Source organism: Alligator sinensis, unplaced genomic scaffold, assembly GCF_000455745.1.
Source record: "Alligator sinensis unplaced genomic scaffold, ASM45574v1 scaffold223_1, whole genome shotgun sequence".
Taxonomy (NCBI): domain Eukaryota; kingdom Metazoa; phylum Chordata; order Crocodylia; family Alligatoridae; genus Alligator; species Alligator sinensis.
The window spans coordinates 3,452,776-3,471,414 of NW_005841936.1; the positions used below are offsets into that span (position 1 = coordinate 3,452,776).

The 18,639-nt window shown below is 42.1% G+C and overlaps 1 protein-coding gene across 1 annotated transcript in view; it reads left to right on the plus strand.

The window, feature by feature from the left end:
- Positions 1-15,729: 15,729 nt before the first annotated feature.
- The window catches only part of FAM172A (family with sequence similarity 172 member A), a gene marked incomplete at its 3' end in the record, with an annotated part of 182,567 nt that continues 179,657 nt past the window's right edge, over positions 15,730-18,639 (plus strand). Inside the window, exon 1 of the mRNA XM_006019717.3 lies at positions 15,730-15,870. The remainder of the gene's footprint in view (positions 15,871-18,639) is intronic.

An 18,639-nucleotide genomic window follows, 5' to 3' on the forward strand; every position in this document is an offset into this window, starting at 1 on the left:
CCTAGGTACTTTACATTTCCAGGAGTGCTTAATTTATGTCACACAAGGTTAGGCCCGAGACCCTTGCAAAGGGTAGTAGCAAGACTTAATTCTTTACTGTAAATAATTCTTTATATAAGTTCCTGTAAATAAAATGTTGTTTCCACATGACAAGCCTCATTAAGACAGTACCAACTTGCTGCTTTGGGGACAAGCTGCATTGCTTAGCTAATAAGTTATGACTGAGAGGATTAACATAAGACCCTGGCCCTTCAGTTTGCTGAGCAGACACAAGCAACAGTCATTTTGCTAGCTGCCTGGCATGCACAGTGTCTCCAGGAGTGCTTCTGTTTCAGGGAAGAAAACAGCTTCCCTACTTAAAATATGCAACCAATTTTGCAGGGGAGAGGGGGGATGACTGCTAATTTTCAGGTAAAAGGTATGTGTTGTATATGGCTGTACTGTTCCCGTACAGGAAAGGAAACAAGCTGTACTAAGATATCTTTATACAGTAAAAGCCGCGTTAACCAGCACTTCATTAACCGGCACGCTCTATTAACCAGCATGCTGGTTGACACCGGTCGACGTAGCAAAAAGGAAACTGGAAATGGGACTTCGGTTTTGTGGAATCCCACAGCCTGCGCGGAGCCCCCACTCCCTTTCCCCCAGCACACTGACACCATGGGAGGGGCGACATGATTAATCTGAGATGTGGACGTGGTGGGCGGCATCTTTGCCCAACTAGGCAAAGACACCTCTCAGATAACCAGCACATTTGGTTATCTGGCACACACCATTTACCATGGGTTCCAGATAACAGAGCTTTTGCTGTACTAGTATACCTCCGTCCACATGAAGGAATCTTTGTGAGGAATTCATGTTATATCCCTCTTTGGCACTGGTGAGGCCACATCTAGAGTACTGTGTCCAGTTTTGGGCCCCACTACAAAAAGGGTGTGGACAAATTGGAAAGAGTCCAGCAGAGGGCCACAAAAATGGTTAGAAGTCTGGGGGACGTGACTTATACGGAGAGGCTGAGGGAACTAGGCTTACTTAGTTTGGAGAAGAGAAGACTGAGGTGGGATTTAATACCTGAAAGGTGGTTCCAAAGAGGATGGAGCTAGACATTCTCAGCGGTGACCGATAACAGAGCAAGGAGCAAGTTGCAGCAAGGGAAGTTGGGGCTAGATATGAGGGAAAACTCTCTCATGAGGAGGGTAGTAAAGCACTGGACCAGGCTACCCAGAGAAGTTATGGAATCACCATCCCTAGAGATTTTTAAGCCCTGGGTAGACAAAGCCTTGGCTGGGATGATATGGTTGGGGATGGTCCTGCTTTGAGCCGAGGGTTGGACTACATGACCTACTGAGTTCCCTTCCAACTCGTAATTTTCTAAGATTTTAGATTACTGAGAAGAGTCCAAATAGATTCTCTCTTCTTCCACATCATGAAGATAAAATTATAGGAAAGTTGGGCTGAGTATGATGTTCAGATCCTCTACTTTGCCCACAAAGAAAAATAATGTCTCAGATCTCCTTTCCTCATCTGCAGTGCCAGAGCTGCTTAAAGGACAGTCTGAATGGCCCACATACTTACAATAGGGTCCAAATCACAATTAAGGGAGCCTCTCCCTCTCCACCCCTGTTGCGCAATATGGACCAAAGGCCACTGCTCTTTTTGACTCTTCCTGAGGTGAAATCATTGCCAATCTTTTACGTACCCTCCTGGTAAACATTGTCCAAGCCGTTTTTCAGTCCTTACTCTTGCTTTCCCAAATGTGTATTAATGGCTGTTTTTATCGCCTTGTTTGTCTCAGAAGAGAAGACAAGTGTCTTGGGATTGGTGTGTACACACATCACCTTTCCCATCATGATTTAATGAGTGGCTGAATGGGCTGCCACTTTTCTGCCAGTGAGTCAATATTGTAATCCTGGGGCAAGTGTTCAGATGCACTTCTCAATGTCCCAGGACAAACTGTTAGCACTTCTTATCCCATGAACCTTTTTAGGGTTTGTCCCAGGGCAACAGACATGGATGTCTGAATAATTCGACTTTGTCCTGGGACTTTATCCTTTCAGACTGTGTGAATCAACATCTTCCAGTGTGCATATTCTTTTTTATTGTATTATAAAATTAAATGACAGTTGTATTCTCATAAAAAAGAAAGCACATGCATAAAACTAGGTGGTTTTAGTAACTTGGAATAAGAAAGTAAACAGGGGACGGGGCACATGTCATTGCAAAATATTGGTAACAGGAGGGTTGTAGCATAATTGTATTGGGAGCACTGGCAACAATTACAGAATTACATCATCCATGCTACATTGTTCCATTTTGAAGCTGACCCTTCATGTAGGTTGACTCCACACTTTTCAGGTTCAGGTGTTGGGTAACAGTCTTCTCCTCAAATATAAGTTGATAACTGTAGTAAAGTACTTGAACTGCTTTTGCCCTCACAGAATCCCACAGTAGAATCAAATAACCCACCAAATATTTAGTCTGGAGAAGGGAAGACTGAGCGGGGATTTGATAACCACCCTTTATGTATTTGAAGACTGTTATCAGAGGATGGTGATAAACTATTTTCTGTGACTGCATGGGGTCAGGACTAGGAGCAATAGTCTCAAATTGCAGGAGGGAAAACTTTAGGCTAGATATTAAAAATAATTTTCTCACTAGGAAAGTAGTTAAACATTGCCATCCAGGTGTTACCCACTTTGTATTTTGTATTTTTGATTATTCCTCCTGAGGTGTAGCACCTTGCATTTGTCAGCATTGAATTTCATCCTGTTAGCTCCAGCCCATCTTTTCAATCTGTCAAGATCCTTCTGAATTGTGCTCCTGTTCTCCAACATGTTTGCAGTCCTTCCCAGTTTCATGCTGTCTTCAAACTTGCTCAAGAAGCTTTCTGTGGCAGCATCCAAATTGTTAATAAATATGTTGAACAGTGCCAGGCCTAAGACAGACCTCTGTGGGACTCCATTCGAGGCCTTCTTCTATTCTGACATGGATCCATTTGTAATTACCCTTTGCTTGTGCCTATTTAACCAGTTATCTATCCATCTTACAGTAGTTTTGTCCAGCCCACATTTCTGCAATTTGTTTATGAGAAGGTCATGCTGAAGTCCAGATACTATATCTACAGCATTCGCTTCATTGACTCAAGTAGTTACTTTGTTGAAGGAGATCAAGTTTGTTTGACATGATCTGTAATACATGCTGAATGCTTGTGATCAACTTTTCCTTCTGCAGGTGCTTGCAAATGGCCTTCCTTATGATATGCTCAGTAACTTCCCTGGTATTGAGGTGTGGCTAACCAATCTGTAGTTCTCTGGGTCCCCATTTTTGCCTTTTTTAAAGAAGGTACTATATAGTCCTTTTTCAGACCTGTGATACTTTCCCCATCTCCCATAGCTTCATAAATATATTAGCCAAAGGGTTTGAGATCACCTCTACCAGTTCCTTCCGTACCCTGGGATGAAATTCATCAGGCCCTGCTGACTTGAATTCTTCAGATCCAACAAAAGCTCTCTGACTTTCTCTTTTGTTATCTTGTCCCTCAGGTTGTTCCCTTTCTTATCCAAACAACCTTTAGGTATCTGATTGCAGCTTAATTTTTTTGTGGAGACTGAGCCAAGTAGCTTTTGTGTAGCTCTGCATTTTTTCCATCTTCTGTTAAAAGCTTGCCTTGGCTTGTTAGCAGTGGACCTGCAGCTTCTTTAATCTTTCTTTTCTGGCTAAAAAACTTATAGAACCTCTTCTTGTTGTCTTTAACCTCCCTTGCCAGGTGCAGCTCATTCTTTATCTTTGCCTTCCTGATTTTGTCCCTGCAAGTTCTTGCTGTTTCCTGATATGTTTCCTTGATAACCTGCCCATCTTTCCATTGCCTGCATGCTTTGCTTTTGTATTTGAGACATCCTAGAAGGTCCTTGTGCAGCCACCTTAGTCTCTTGCCATTCTTCTTGTTCTTCTATCATGTGTGAACAGTTTCTTATTGGCCTTCCAATACTGTGCCTGTTAGAATGGGTGTACTCAACCTTAAGTTTGTGGGCCAAACAGGTGTACTCAACCTCCAGTCCATGCAGCCTGTGGAGCCATCAAATCTGGCCTGCAAGACTTCCCATTGAGCAGGAAATTTAGTGACAGGGGAGTGGTGTTCATTAATATGGTCACCTTCCCCCTGCCAAATTCCTAAACCCTAAGCCTGCACTACTGGTTACATCTGGACAATGTCCCCTCCCTTGCATCTGGATCAGGGCTAGGCCATGCCCTTTTTCCCTGTGGGGCTGAACCTCTCCCCCTTTTCCCTTGCTGAGCTGTGTTGGGGTCAGGCCATGCCCCCTTTCTTCCTTGCATGGACAATCCACTCACTTGTCCCCCCGCCCCGAATCTGGATTGTGGCTGGGCTACCCTGTGCCCCATTCTGCATGGCTGGGTGAGATCCACTGCGCCAGCCCTCATACTGTATCAGGACCACTGTTGGATTCTGGCCCACAGACAGATGGGGCACTACCCATCTGGCCCATTGGTGAAAAAGTCTCCTCCTTTAGAAGCTTCAAGTACTCCCAGGCTCATTAACCTTCAATCTGTCTTCCCATGGCACCATGCCTATAAACCCAAGTCAGTTGAAATCCAACTTTTTGAAATCTAGTATCCTAGTTTTGCTGACTTCATGCTTTTCCTGGCTCAGGATGTGGTGTTCTATTGTATAGTATGTAATTGCTTCCTTTCAAGTTGCCCATTACAGGCAACCCCCGCTTAGCACGCTCTTAATTCGTTCCTGAAAAACCAAGCTTTAAGCTAAATGAATTTTAAGTGAAACCGAAAGTATTTGACGATCCAAGATGGTGACTGCAAATGTTTTTAATGATCCAAGATGGTGACTGCGAGCGTTGTAACAAAACTCGCTGAGTGCTAAGTGAAATCAGGTATCAATTTAAAATGAGTGTTATAGCGAAATAGAGCTCAGCAAAACAGCGTTGGTTTGTGGGGGGAGGAGGTTGCCTGTATCTTCACATCCTCCACCAGGTCTTGCTGGCCTCATGCTTTCCTTGTCTCTGGATCTGGAATTGTATGGTGTCATGATTCATTCCTCTCAAGTTGCCCATCACCTTCACATAGTCTACCAATTTTTCAGTATTGGTCAGATAGATAATCGATCCCCCTAGTTGTATCCTTAACCTTCTGGAACAGAAAGTTGTCCTGCACACAGGTTAAGAACTAGCTTGCTGTGTACATTTGGCTGTATTGTTTTTCCAGCAGATATCTGGAAATTTGAAGTCTCCCATCAGTACCATCTCATAGCTTTTGGGTAATTTTGTCACCTCCTTGAAGAGTACCTCATTCACTCTCAGTTTTGTGGTTTATAATAACCACCATTTGGTACTGTATATTTCACCTCTTATTTTCACTGAAAGGTATTCTGCTCTGCTATCTTTTTCTTCTTGAACCAGCATATGTGTGTCTTGACACACAAGATGACACCATCACCTTTTCTCTCACGGTTGTGTGAAACAGAGTGTAGCATTCAGTGTTGACATTCCAGTTATAAGAGCTGTCCCACCAGGTCTGTCTGATACCATACCAACCAGATCATAGTTCTTTTCACAGGCTGTGACTTCCAGCTCATCTAGTTTATTCCCCATAGTTTTTGTATTTGTATGGATAAATCGTACATATTTGTATTTCAACCCATTTGTTTCCCTTTTGCATCATTTGTTACTATCCGGTGGCTCTCTGGCCCTATCCCAGAGTGGAGCTGCTGCTTCTGGTCCTTTCCTCTCTGGATTGTTGGCTAGGTTGCTGGAGGGTTTTGTTCACCCTTCCCAGTGGTACCTTGTTTAAAGCCCCTCTTGCTAGGTTGGCCAGAAAATTCCTAAAGATGCTCTTTTCAGTTCTGGTCACATGGGCATCTCTTGAAAGCATCCTTCCTCCTCAGATCACCCATCTGTTGCTGAAGAATCCAGAGCCTTCATGTTAACACCACTGTCTCAGCCACCTGCTTATTTCCATGATATAATGGTCTCTGCCTAGGTCTTTGCTTTCCATGTGGAGGATTCATTAGAGCACCACTTGTGCTCCAAGCTCCTTAACCTTCCTACCAAGTGCCTAGTAGGTTCCTCTGATTAGTTCCTTGTTGTTACTGGCAGTATCATCGGTGCCTACATAAACACGCAGGGAAGGGTAATGGTCTGAGGATTGGATGAGACAGTCTGTCTGTGACATCCTGAACTCAGGCATACATCATAACTCTCAGAACCCCAACCTAGATGAGAAATAGGTGCCTCTTGTTCCTCGCAGAAGGAAGTCACCGATAATCTCCACTCTTCACTTCCTTCTTGATGTAATGTTTTAGAAGATTGAAACATACTGTTGTCATTTAAATATTTTAAGTTTAACCTCAGACTTTTTTAGTTTATTGCTAGAAGTTTTCAGGATTATTAATGTTCTTCAAATAAATTGTGGACTGTATACTTATTATCAAACAGAAGTTTTCAACAGCTATGTTTCTGAAGTGTATCTAATTGTAGTTTCCTGTCAGCTCAGTTAGTGGGTTGTTTTCTGGTTCTGTGGTTCCAGTGGTGCCATTGCACATGGACTGCCCCAGAGCTGGGGGCATGAGCAGGGATCCTGGTTTTCTCTGATTAAAAAAAAAAAATTCCCCAATTTTAGGATAAAAAAAAGTAACCCAAAATTCACATTTTTCTGTGATTAGAATGAAACATCACTATAGATATATCTGTATATTAGCAGGGGTGTAGGTTGTAGCCGTGTTGGTCTAAGGACATAGGCAGAGAAGGTTCCTTGGGTGAATTTGATATCTTTTATTAAACCAACCCAAATAGTTGGAGAATAGTTATTAAGCAAGCTTTCGGGTTCAAAAACCCTTCGTCAGGCTAAGGAAGTTTCAGCAGTTGGTGTATGCTCTTCCTGGATGGAATGAAAAGTAAAGAACCATATATTAGTTGTATTTCATTTTAATCACAGAAAAATGTGAATTTTGGGTTACTTTTTTTAATCTGAAAATTGGGGATTATTTTTTTTTATCAGAGAAAACCAGGATCCCTGGACATGAGGCTTCCTGCTCCCTGCAGTTGAGTTCAGGGATCTGGAAGCCTCAGTTTGGCACAATCAATTGCAACAGACTATGGTTTTGTTGTAGGCCCTGATTTAAATGTGTTCATGTTGTAATAATGTTGTGTGTGTAAGTTTTCCTAGACTAGCTTGTATGCAAGGGAAAGAAATGTTAATAGGAACTTTACTAGGACCCAAAGCTGCCTGTTGATGAAGGAAACAGGATGCACCTCCAGCAACACCAAATTAAATAACCTCATTGATGCTACAGGTGGGACTAGCAAACATCTTTTGACATCCACTGCCCTGGGAGGTGTCGAGGGAAAGAAAGAGATTTGTATAAAATGATGGAACAACGGAGAAAAGGGCCTGAAAAGGTGGGGTGGGCTGAGATCAGGAGAAGGAGAACAGTTGAGCTAACTTTGGGATGGTTGGAGTCATGCCAGCTGGACTGGGGATGAAAGGACTGCTTAGCCTTTTGGAGAAGAGCAAGGACTTCTTGCTGCGTTGCATTTGTTTTGAAAGGTAGCTTCCTGACAGAAGGCCACAGGTAGCCAGAGGGGGCTGGGACCAAAAGATTGGGTCCTGGAGACAAAGATTTCTAGCCTATACTAGAAACCATGCCTGGGATGGCTTCAGGGGGATACTCAGAGAGACCAGACAGGACCAGGGGTCCTGAGCCAAGCTCTACCCTAGGGGAATCTGTGACATGGTCATATAGGGTCATACAGCCATTGTGCTCATCTGCCCCTACCGAGAGCTGAACCTACCACCATGAAAAAGCCAGATGACTTTGCACAGTGCACTTAAGTGACTGATGTTGTGGTCTTTTATATCGTTCTGATTATAGGTTGACTGTGCATATATGTAGCCTGTATTTTTTTTAATTCTTTTTTAAGGGAAAAGGTAGGCATGTCTGTAATCAGAACAATGTATTTGTGGTTTTGAGTAACATGATAGACTGACCTGTTGTAAATAGAAAAACAAACCTAACTTTGAACAGTCATGATTGCAGTACAGGTACAGCAAGAAATTTTAGCACTTTGGCCAAGTGTCCCATGGGGTGTGTACCATCATTCCTCTGTTGCCAGTGCAGCTTCTGTGGCAGTAAACGTGATATACTGAGTGAAGACAAAAAATTGTGCGTTTTACCACCAACATCTAACTGGTAGAAAGCTAGGTCTGTTTGAGTTTGGGTAAAATACTTGTGCTATATATGAAGTGATAAAACTACATTTATTGGAAAATGTTAGTATTAAGATGCTTTACAAGCATGGAAGCAAAACCAAAATGCTCTTTGCTGTGGGAACAGTCTACATGGAGTTGATACCTGCAGTGTCTTTGCATGTAATGCAGAGAGTATTAGGGTAATAAATGATGTCTATCAAGATATTGTATAACACAGTGGTGCTGCATTCACACTGTGCCCTAGGCTGGTTACAGACCACAGGGCTGCTCGCAGGCCAGATCCATGGGGCAAGCAGTGGAGGTAATGGGACCAGTGGCAGAGGCAGCAGTGATGGTGGCATAAGTCACTGTGGAGTACCTAGCAGTGGGCCAGGTGGCCCTGGGTTGAGCAGGGTATGTTGGCACAGTCCTCACTCCCCTACTGCTGACAGTCATGTCCAGCAGGGCCCTGGAGCATCACGTTTTAAGGTAGGCCCACCCCCTAAAATCTTTGTCTTACCAGGAGCATCATGGGCTAGACAAAGCACCTGTGCAGCCTGTATGTTTGACACCACTGGTACAGCAGATTTGTGTACTACGTTTAGAATTTGTAGGTTTAATCTACAGATAATTTAAAATGTTAGTACCTTTCTAATGTCCTCTTTTTGGTATTTCCTTTAACAAAAAATGCTCTGCATTTTAAGCTGTCCTTCACAGTAAGCAGAAGTAAAATTAGCATGGCTTCTGTTTTATGTTTCTGTCAAGGGCCAAAGCAGCAGCAGAACAAAACATGCATCTCACAAGTGTATTTAGCACTTATAGTTTGGGTCAGCTGTGACAAGAGCTACGGAGGTATCAAAGTCATATGCAGCTAGCATTTACTACCCCAATTGCAAATTTAGATGGAGTGCTGATGAAATCAGCCTGATTTCTGCACCCCCCCCCTGTCCCCCCCCCCCCAAAAAAATATAAGCTGCTAGTTCACTTAGTTCAGCAAAAACATCAAAGTATGAATGTCAGTTCTGATTTACTGTTCTGGGATCCTGCTAAGCAAGGGTTGCCTGTTGAAAAACAGTTTTTTCAAGAATTAATTCTTATAAGTGGTGAGGTGAACGTTACTAGAGGTGCATCTGGAGAACTGGACAGATCACAGCTCTGGAAGGAAGAAGATAATTTTTTCTAGGCTTCTGGTCACTGAATGGTCAAACCTTGTTATTGTGCAGGAGAGGGTGGCTGGGTCTCTCAGTCTTCCTCTGAACTCGCCTGCCACGACTCTGATTGAAAGAAAGAAGAAGTTCAGTGTTATCCTTAAGAGTGAGGAAACACCACAGACCACCCAGGTGATAAACTTACATAGCGCGGATTTTATTTTCATCAGGAGGTTACAAAGTTGTATTCATCTCGTTAATTGCCTCATTAACGAGGGAAACCAATGTAACTGATAAGATAGCTTCGGAAGCCTGTGTGCGCCCCGGATGCTTTAAACTATTTGCAGACCAGGCTGGGTCTTCCACACTAATTAACTCATTAGTGGGGCACGTTCCCCGTGCCTCCGCGGATCATGAGCCAGGAGCTGTCCCTGTTGCTCCCTCCCTGCCTATTAGCAGAGCTGTCTTGGTAGCATGGGTAGCTCTGCGCTGCTTTTGCTGCCCATACACCTCCCTGGAGCCCTCTACCTTGTTCTCCTTGGCGCGGTGATCTCCCAGAGCCCTGGTTCTTCCTTGGATCTGCCATATCAGCTGCGGGACTTGGGTGAGTACCTCAACTCCTTACCGGTCAACCAGTCCTGGACAGGGTCGGCAGTCCCAGACTCTCTCAGGTTATCGATCAGGCATCTGTCTCTAGTGGGTTATGGAATAGAGAAAATCCCACACAATTTACTGATTCATTTTGATGCACTGGCTGGGGGGAGTAGTTAGCTGATTGCACGATTTCACAATGATTACACACTTAATTTATACAACACAATTTTATTTTAAAACTCTTTGCTACGTATATAACACTGCTTAGCTTTAAGAAACACCACAAACATTAAAAACACAATAATTACATATATCAGAAACAATGCTATAAGAATTAGTGTTACAAAAACAACTACAATTACAACTAAAAGTTAAATTTGAATCAATACTATTATTTTTCATAATATACTTACAATCCTAGAATTCCGAGAAGCCAAATACCAAAATATGGTTTCATTCCTCAGTAGTACGGTTCAATGGGCTGGCCTCAGCAATACGATTCAATGAGCTGGGCTCACCAGTGATAGGACTACGTCCCCTTCCTTCAGTCCCTTTCGGGCGCTCCGCGGCTTCAGCGTGAACTAAGAGATTCGTGTTCATGGAGAGGTTGGATTAGGTGATCAATCTAATCCGAGTTTACACTTGCGATTCTTCCTTTGTTGTTCTGCAAGTGAAGTCACCTCCAAATTGGGACAGTAAGTTACAGGTTTTTATTGAGTGAGCTGCCGTCAGTGGGCTCCTCCTACTCAACTTATCATAACTCCCAAATTTGGGCTCGGATCTTACTCAACAGAAATTACCTTTGTTGAGCATTTTGGGGAGACTTCTTCCATATCACTGTAAATACCCTTTTCTTAGCAATTTGGTTAAAAGGCCTTAGGCTTTGATGTCTCGGAATTCAGGATATTTGCTTTCTTTGTAAAAAACTTCTAAAGATACAATTTAAATTAAGGCTTTAAGTGAAGTCAAGACATTTCGCACGTAGCTCCGAAACAATGAGCTAGATAAGGAGATAAATCCTATCTTCTTCCTGAAACTGGCTAATGGGCTACCTTTACAAACATTCAAACTATTTCATTCAATATGACAGCATCCTTCTCTCTCTCTCCTTTTTGTCTCCTGTGGTCCTTCCTTCTCCCTCCAGTGCCCAAAGGTGAAATGTGCTCACCTGCCGCCTGGCTTATACCAGCCATTAATTACCCTAACCTTCCCCCGGTGCGTGATTCCCCTCACCTGAGTAAGGTGCTCTCTACAGCCACCTGCTCCCGTGACTACCCTAGTAATGGGGCTTTTCTGCCTGAGCCCCTGTTATATTGTGTGATAGCTGTTTTGTCTGGGTGAAATGGACGGGTAATCTCAGTTTAGTCTGTTTCCTAATAGCTAGGTGTTTTCACATAAGTTGCTACAGTATATGGAGGTCTTAGAAGAAAAGCCAAAGTTTGAATGGATTGTAAAAATCATCAACCTTTTTATTGCTACAGTTGGTCTGTCCATTTCAAGATAAATGTGTGCTGACAGGTTAGCATATGGAAATTCACCATTATCCTTTATTCAGCTGTAGATAAATAAAGCAACTTTAGTGCAGGTGTGGCAAAATGGCAGATCTGGCCCATAGCTGGGTTCCGTTTCCTGGCAGCCCTGGTGGTAGCTCCTCCTTCTGGATGGCACGGCTGGACCCAGCCCCGCTGCCTGGGCACCCCAGCCCATGCACCCCACACCCACCACTGGGAGCAGCACCCATATGCTCAGGGTGCACAGCCAGGTAACTAGGATGAGGCCATGGCCAGGAGTGAGACAGGCAGGGATCTCGGGGTGGTGACAGTGTGGGGCTGGGACTGGAGCTAAGTCATGGTCTGCTGTCCACACACCCCTGCGATGAGCATGAGCTCTGTGGGCAGGGGTGTGCAGGGAGCAGATCACAGCTGTGCTCCAGCCCTGGCCCCAAGCTGTCATTGCCTCAAGATCCCAGCCCCAGACGCAGCTCCTGGCATGGCCGGCCACGTGCCCTGCCGGCTGGCTCCTGGCCGGTCTCCGTGGAGACCCCAGGTTCTTCAGGCAGTGACAGCGCAGGGGTGGGGCAGAGCTGCTATGCACTCCCCACGTGCCCCTCCCTGCAGAACTGGGACTGTACCCTGGTCCCACCGTGTCACAGCCCTGTGATCCCCATGATCTCCATGGAGACTGGCTGGGAGCTGCACAGGCAGGGTGTGCGGCTGGGTGGAGAGCTGTGTCTGGGGCCAGGGCTGAGATCTTGGGCTGGTGACAGCATAGGGCTAGGGCTGGGGCAGAACCTGCGTCTGTCTCAGGGCTGTGCGGGTAGAGCAGGGGTGGGCAATTATTTTGGGCAGAGGGCTTCTTACTGAGTTTTGGCAAGCCATCGAGGGCCTCATGACAGGCAGCCCAGGACAGATAAATATTAATTTCCTAAATTAAAACTACAAACCTAAGTGTTTTAGAAATACAGTATATAGGTAGGTAAACTGATGTCTAACCATCTTTAACACTGAAGTTTTTCCCTAACATATTGGTATCTGTACTTTGCTCTTTCTACTTTTCTGCCTCTTCAGTTGCTGTATTCATTCATGGATATAAATGTCTTAATATTGGAGGATGGTGGCATGGTGTCACACACACAGATTATATCTGTTTTTGGTTGCCTTTTGTGTAGTAGTTATCTTAAGTTGAAGAAATATTAATTGTTGAAGTTCTGATGCTTACGTGTTGGTATCTTTTCCTTTTTTGATTTTTAGGGTCACAACTTTGTCATTCTTCCAATAGTAAGCATTTGTTTTTGTCTTAATACTTCTTTGTTTAGTATTGGTATTAGCATTTTTGGAACAATTTACTGTAAATGTTAAAATAAAACCATTTTACTACTGGAGTACGCTTTCTTGAAGAACAATGTCCCTCAGATCTGTATTTGAAACTCATGCTACTTGCAATGATTTCAAAACTAATGATATATCTCTTTAAAAGATAGCTTTGCCTCCCAGGTAAATGCATTTCAAGTTTCTGTTATTTAAATTACTTGTATTATTTTATTAACTAAATGTGTCGCATGGTATTTGGCCTTCATCTTTTGGGATTAAGATCTCATGTAGCTTGCTTTCTCCTGTGTTGGATGCAACATTGCTTGAGTTAAGATTTTTTTCTCTAATATTTAGAAATTCTGAGGCTATCTTGGTATTGTCAGCTTGGCACTTCCAGTATATGTCATTTGAATTGAAGTTCCCTGTGTTTAATGTAGCTTTTTTCCAAATACTTATTATAGACAGGAGCTGGTCATCTTATTCTCTGGCATGACTTTGAATAGCAGTCAGCACTAGTGCTCCAACTTTTGTTTAAAGAAGTCAAGATCACTTTCTTCTGAGTTGTCAGTGCCTCAGAAACATATAATGCCATTTTTGCAATAGATTGCACCTCCCTCTCATTGTTGCCTTTCCTTAAGTAGGTTATATCCATTGATTTTTTAACATGAAAATTCTGCTCTCATCCTTCCCCACCTGGTTTTATTATGTTGACTTCATATTTCTAAATGAATACTTCCAATTCATCTTGTTTATTACCCAGGCTTCTTGCATTGGTATACAGATAAGTAAAGATTTTTCCACTTCATGCTCTTTGAGGTTAATTTTATTTTCAATGTTTGATTTTTCACTAAATGAGTGATCATTTGTTTTTCCTTTTCATTCTCCCTTTGTTTTATTAGTGTAATACCCTTTTGACTGTTCTAGCCAATCTGTCCTCTAGAACAGACGTGGTTAACCTGGGTCCCACGTGCCACAAATGGCGTGGGCAGCCTCTGTGTGTGGCACGTGGCAGATTGGGGAGGGGACAGTGGCATATAAACAGTAGGCGTGTGCGAAATGGGCCATATTCAATTTGGATTTGGCCCAAATCAGGGACAGTGATTTGATTCATTGATTTGGATCACTGTCCGCAATTCAGTTCGGCCAAATCTGAATCTGAAGATCAGCAATTTGGCCATAGACACAGCTTTAAATGTTTTTTTTTTCTATGTACCTCTACATACCCACTCCCTCAGGCCACAGTCCCCCAGTGCATGGGGCAGGGGGTGGGTGTGTGTGGGGTAGGGGGGCTCCAAGCAGCCCCTTGCAGGCTGGAACTCTGCCAGCCTGCAAGGGAAAAGCCACGTTTTTCTCCTTTAAAGAAGAATCCATTTTTCAAGTTTGTTTGTGACACTTTCATATATTCTTGTGACCCATGGGGTCACTACCCTAGAACATTGATACTTCTTCAACTAAGATGGATGCCATCTAAACTGTACGTCCACCTGACTTCATCGAGCAATAATAGGTTGATGTTCTACCAAAACCTTCTGCCTTGAAGCACGTACTTAGATAGTGGTTCACTTCCATGATCTCTTCCCTACTAACTTTATTTTCTGGTAAGGGTTTCCAAGAAGATTTCGTAGAAAATATTATGAGATTTCAAAACACGTTATATATGTTAGGATGAAACAAAGATGTAAAATTTTGAGAGAGAGAGCGCGAGCTTCTCACTACAGAGTAGCGAGTAATCTGGTGGTTACTAGTCATTTTGGAGTCAGTGTCTCTTTTCTGAGACTCTTGCTTCAATGTTTGTAAATACATTCTCACCAGATGAATATTTTCCCTCTAACAGCAAATAATCCAGGGGTTCAGCTGCTCGACTAAGATTTGTAAGGCCAGGTTAAAATCCTCCTCTGTGTCATTGAGACCAAGAGTTAGAGCCTTGGTCTCGCATATTCCAGCTGAATCCCACCCTAGCCACTGCACTGTTTGTTGTCTGGGTTTGGAAGGATTTCTCCCCTGTCTGTCTCGTCTTTGAGTATGGCCATTCACCTTGTAACAAAATCCGGGCATTTTGTGTCGTGTTGAACCTTCAAGGTGGAAGACAGGCAGATAGTCCTAAATGTGTAACCCCATGAAATGCATTGAAGGGGTGGAGGTTTCAATCTCTGGTGATAATGGCAGTTATTTATTGACAAGTGTTTCATGCTTGGCCCCTGGTAGGGATGCACACTTTTGCACTTTCACCTTCTGCTTTTTTTAACATCTTTATAATAAAGTTTTTTAAAGTCAGAGGTCTTTCTCTTTTTTTCCTGTGTACTCATTCTCTTGCCTGCACTCTTTTTCTCCAGTAAATATTTAAGTATTTGTAAAAAGTTAGGTACCCTTTCACCTGGAATGTCAGACACCAAGGCTCTGGTACATCATCTAAATCAAGCACAGCAGGGATTAGAAGCTAGGTCTCTAAGAGATGGTATGTTCCTGTGAAAGGTTTGGATTTTGATTAATTGGCATTTTCCGATGAGAACTCTATTTACTGTAAAGTTCGTATGCTGTAGCATTTGATAATTTTTAATGTGTACACTTTGGAAATGTCAGTGCTCTATGTCATGAATTGGTATCTTGCCATGATGGTGACATAATTATCAGGGATCTTGGTTTTCTCTGATTAAAAAAAAATTCCCAATTTTCAGATTTAAAAAAGTACCCTAAACTCCACATTTTTCCATGATTAAAATGAAATACCGCCATAGATATATTTTTTATATTAGTGGCGGAAAAATGTGGATTTTGGCTTATATTTTTTTAATCCAAAAATTGGGGATTTTTTTAATCAGAGAAAGCTAGGATCCCTGAAATTACATACTTTTACATATCTTTTCTTTCCAGAAAAAGGGTGGTAGTGTACGTAAGTCATCAGGTATTTGTTTTAATATCACCCATTCCTGTACTGTCTTCTATCTAATCCAGGTGGAGGCAACCTTTTCTGGCTGTGGGCCGAGTGACCCTGCTGCCACGGCCGCTTCTCTCCATGGTGGCACGGGGAGTGCCTTCTTCTGAAGCCCCACATCTGCAAGCCGGATCCAGTTGTTCTGCGGGCCAGATCTGACCCATAGGTTGCTTGCTGATCTGATCTGTTTTGTAGGGTGGTAGATGAACAAATATTAATGTCATATTTTGGAAGATGACTTTCTTCAATCTATGGACTACTTGTAATTCTTTAAAAGTATTAATTGTGCATCACAGCCTTTCTTTCTGAGATAAATAGGTATCTTAAACTCTAGAAAAATGATGTCATCGTGCACTGAAATGCAGATGTCTTAATAACTTGTAGTTAGTGCGTTATAGAACAGTTTTAGGGAAGGAAGTGAAGAATATGATTTCCATTTGAAACTGAAGGGAGAATGTAGATAGTCAGAAGGTAATTACCTGTGTTGAACTTTAGTGATTGCTTTGGGGTATTACCCTTTGACAAGAAAAAATAATGATCTTTTTTTGGCAAAGAGCATGCCTTCTTGATAAGATAAAAAGAAAAAAATATATATGTAGACTTTGTATGGTTTCATTTGAGAGATTTATCTTTTTTTTTTTTGTGTGTGGCCGTAAAAGAGTGTTGTTATGCTACTTAGTAAGTTTTCTATTTTGTATTGTAGCTTAAACCATTTAATGAAATAAATAGAATATCAAAGCATTTTTAATAAATCAATAACATTTAAACATAATAGACCAGATCATCCTCTTTTTTCAAACAAATGTGGCTATATAAGATTTGAAAGTGAGGAGAGTCAGCTTTGCTCTATTTTCCTCCACTTCTCTCCCACTCTTTATGGGGATATGGTTCTGTGGCTGATGGGGGCAAACACCTTGGGTGGCTGGTTTAGTTGTACCTCTGCTTCCATTCCCCAACAGCATATAGAGCATTCACGTACAATGTGGGTGAATGAGGTTAAAATCCATTTCTGAGATATTCAGCTCCGGTGTAAATGCTCCCATTACATAGTCTGGACCAATTGATTATTACTTTATTTCACATAGACTTGCCCAGTCCATAGAGGAATGTCTCCTCTTGTTGGAGTAGATTAAGAACAGTTGTTGATAGGATGGCATTATTTGAGCTATGAGGAGAAACTCAGAAGTTTAGGATCACTGTCTGCAGCAGTGTGGTCTCAATAAACCCTTTAGGATGCTGAGTCCCTTGGCTTCTATCTTACATATTGAGGGGGAAGTGTGTCCTATTTCCTTCTCTCCAGCCATCCATTCCTTCATGAAGTTCAGTGTCTGAACTGTTGTGATATCGGTTAACTGTCCATCTTAGACATAAGAAATTTTAAACGTCCATCATCTACAATGTTTGCAACTTCTGCATCATCTATTGGTACCGATACTGGTACCAATACCAGGAGTATTGCAACTCAACATACCTCAGACAGTGAATTCTCTGTATCCAAAAAGAGACTTTTTTCTTTATCAAGTAAAACTGTGGATGAGTTCATAATCAGGACCAGTGAAGTCCAGCAAGACAACATAGATGATAAGTTTGTTTGGTTAATTTATGGAACAAATTCTCCCTTTCATCTTGTTCAGAGCAAACATTTCACTGGCATGGTTCAATTATTATGACCATGTTGTACTCCACCCAGCAGAACAGATGCTTCTGGAAATCTTCTGGGTATGAGAAAGGAATTGAACAGTGTGCAAAAAACACTGAAGAAAAAGGTATAAATTTGAGTCTTGATAGATGGAGCAAAGTACACAATGATCCAGTACTATGTGCTTGTGTGACAACAGAAGATGGAACTGCTTACCTCAGAAACAATTGATGCATGAGGAAATACCTATACTACAGAATATTTAAAACTAGCGGTAAAAGCTATAACAAACTGTGAGCAAAAATCCAAATGTCGTGTGCGTCAGGTGCAGTCACAGCTAATGCTGCAAATGTAGCAAGATCAGAAGAAACTTAGAAGATAATTAAGCACACCTGAAATGTATCAAGTATGGGTGCAGTGCTCATTTGATGCATTTTTTAGCCAAGTACTCCAGGAAAGTAGTAAAGGAAAATGTTGGAATTTGCAAAATACTTCTGTAACAACCAATTTGCTTCCGCTTCACTAAACAGAGCTGGGGGATCCAAGCTAATTCTACCCCAAATGTATGATGAAATTGAGTGGTTGACTGCTTTGAGCTGTTTATTAAGAACTGGCCTATTCTGATGACCATCTATGAAGAAAAGTGTGACAAAATTGATGAAAGTATCACAGCTAAAGTAGTTAACTCTTGGAGTAAAGACAAAAGTGGAGATATGCTGAATTCACTAAAACCTATTTCCATAGCTTTGGACAAACTACAGAAAGATTGCTGCTGTATTGCAGATGCTGTTGGAATTCAAAAAGAACTTCAAGAAATATTAAAGCAAGAAATACCCAACAGTAAAGTTAAATTGCAGGCAGTAAAGCAGTGGATGGAGCAAGCAAGCACTTCATCTCATTTTTTTGTCAATATTCTTAACACAAAGTACCAAGGTAGATGCCTAACTGCCAAAGAGGAAAATGCTACTATGATACGGGCATCTAGTAATCACCTATCAATCATGCCAACTATAATACATTTCAGGGCTAGTGGTGAACTGTTTTAGTAGTACATATTTGGTGAGGATGTTTTAAAGAGAGTCACACCACTGAACTGGTGGAAGTAAGCACCTAAAACCAGAGTTTGTTGAAGTGTTAAACCAGCTTTTATAGTAGCCTCTTCTGCAGGTGCAGACAGAGTATTTTCTTCATTTGGACCTGTTTATTCAATGCTGAGAAATCAATTGTGAGTTGAAAAAACAGGAATGCTTGTTTATATCTTCCAGTTTATGAATAAAAATGGGGAGGAGGATGAGA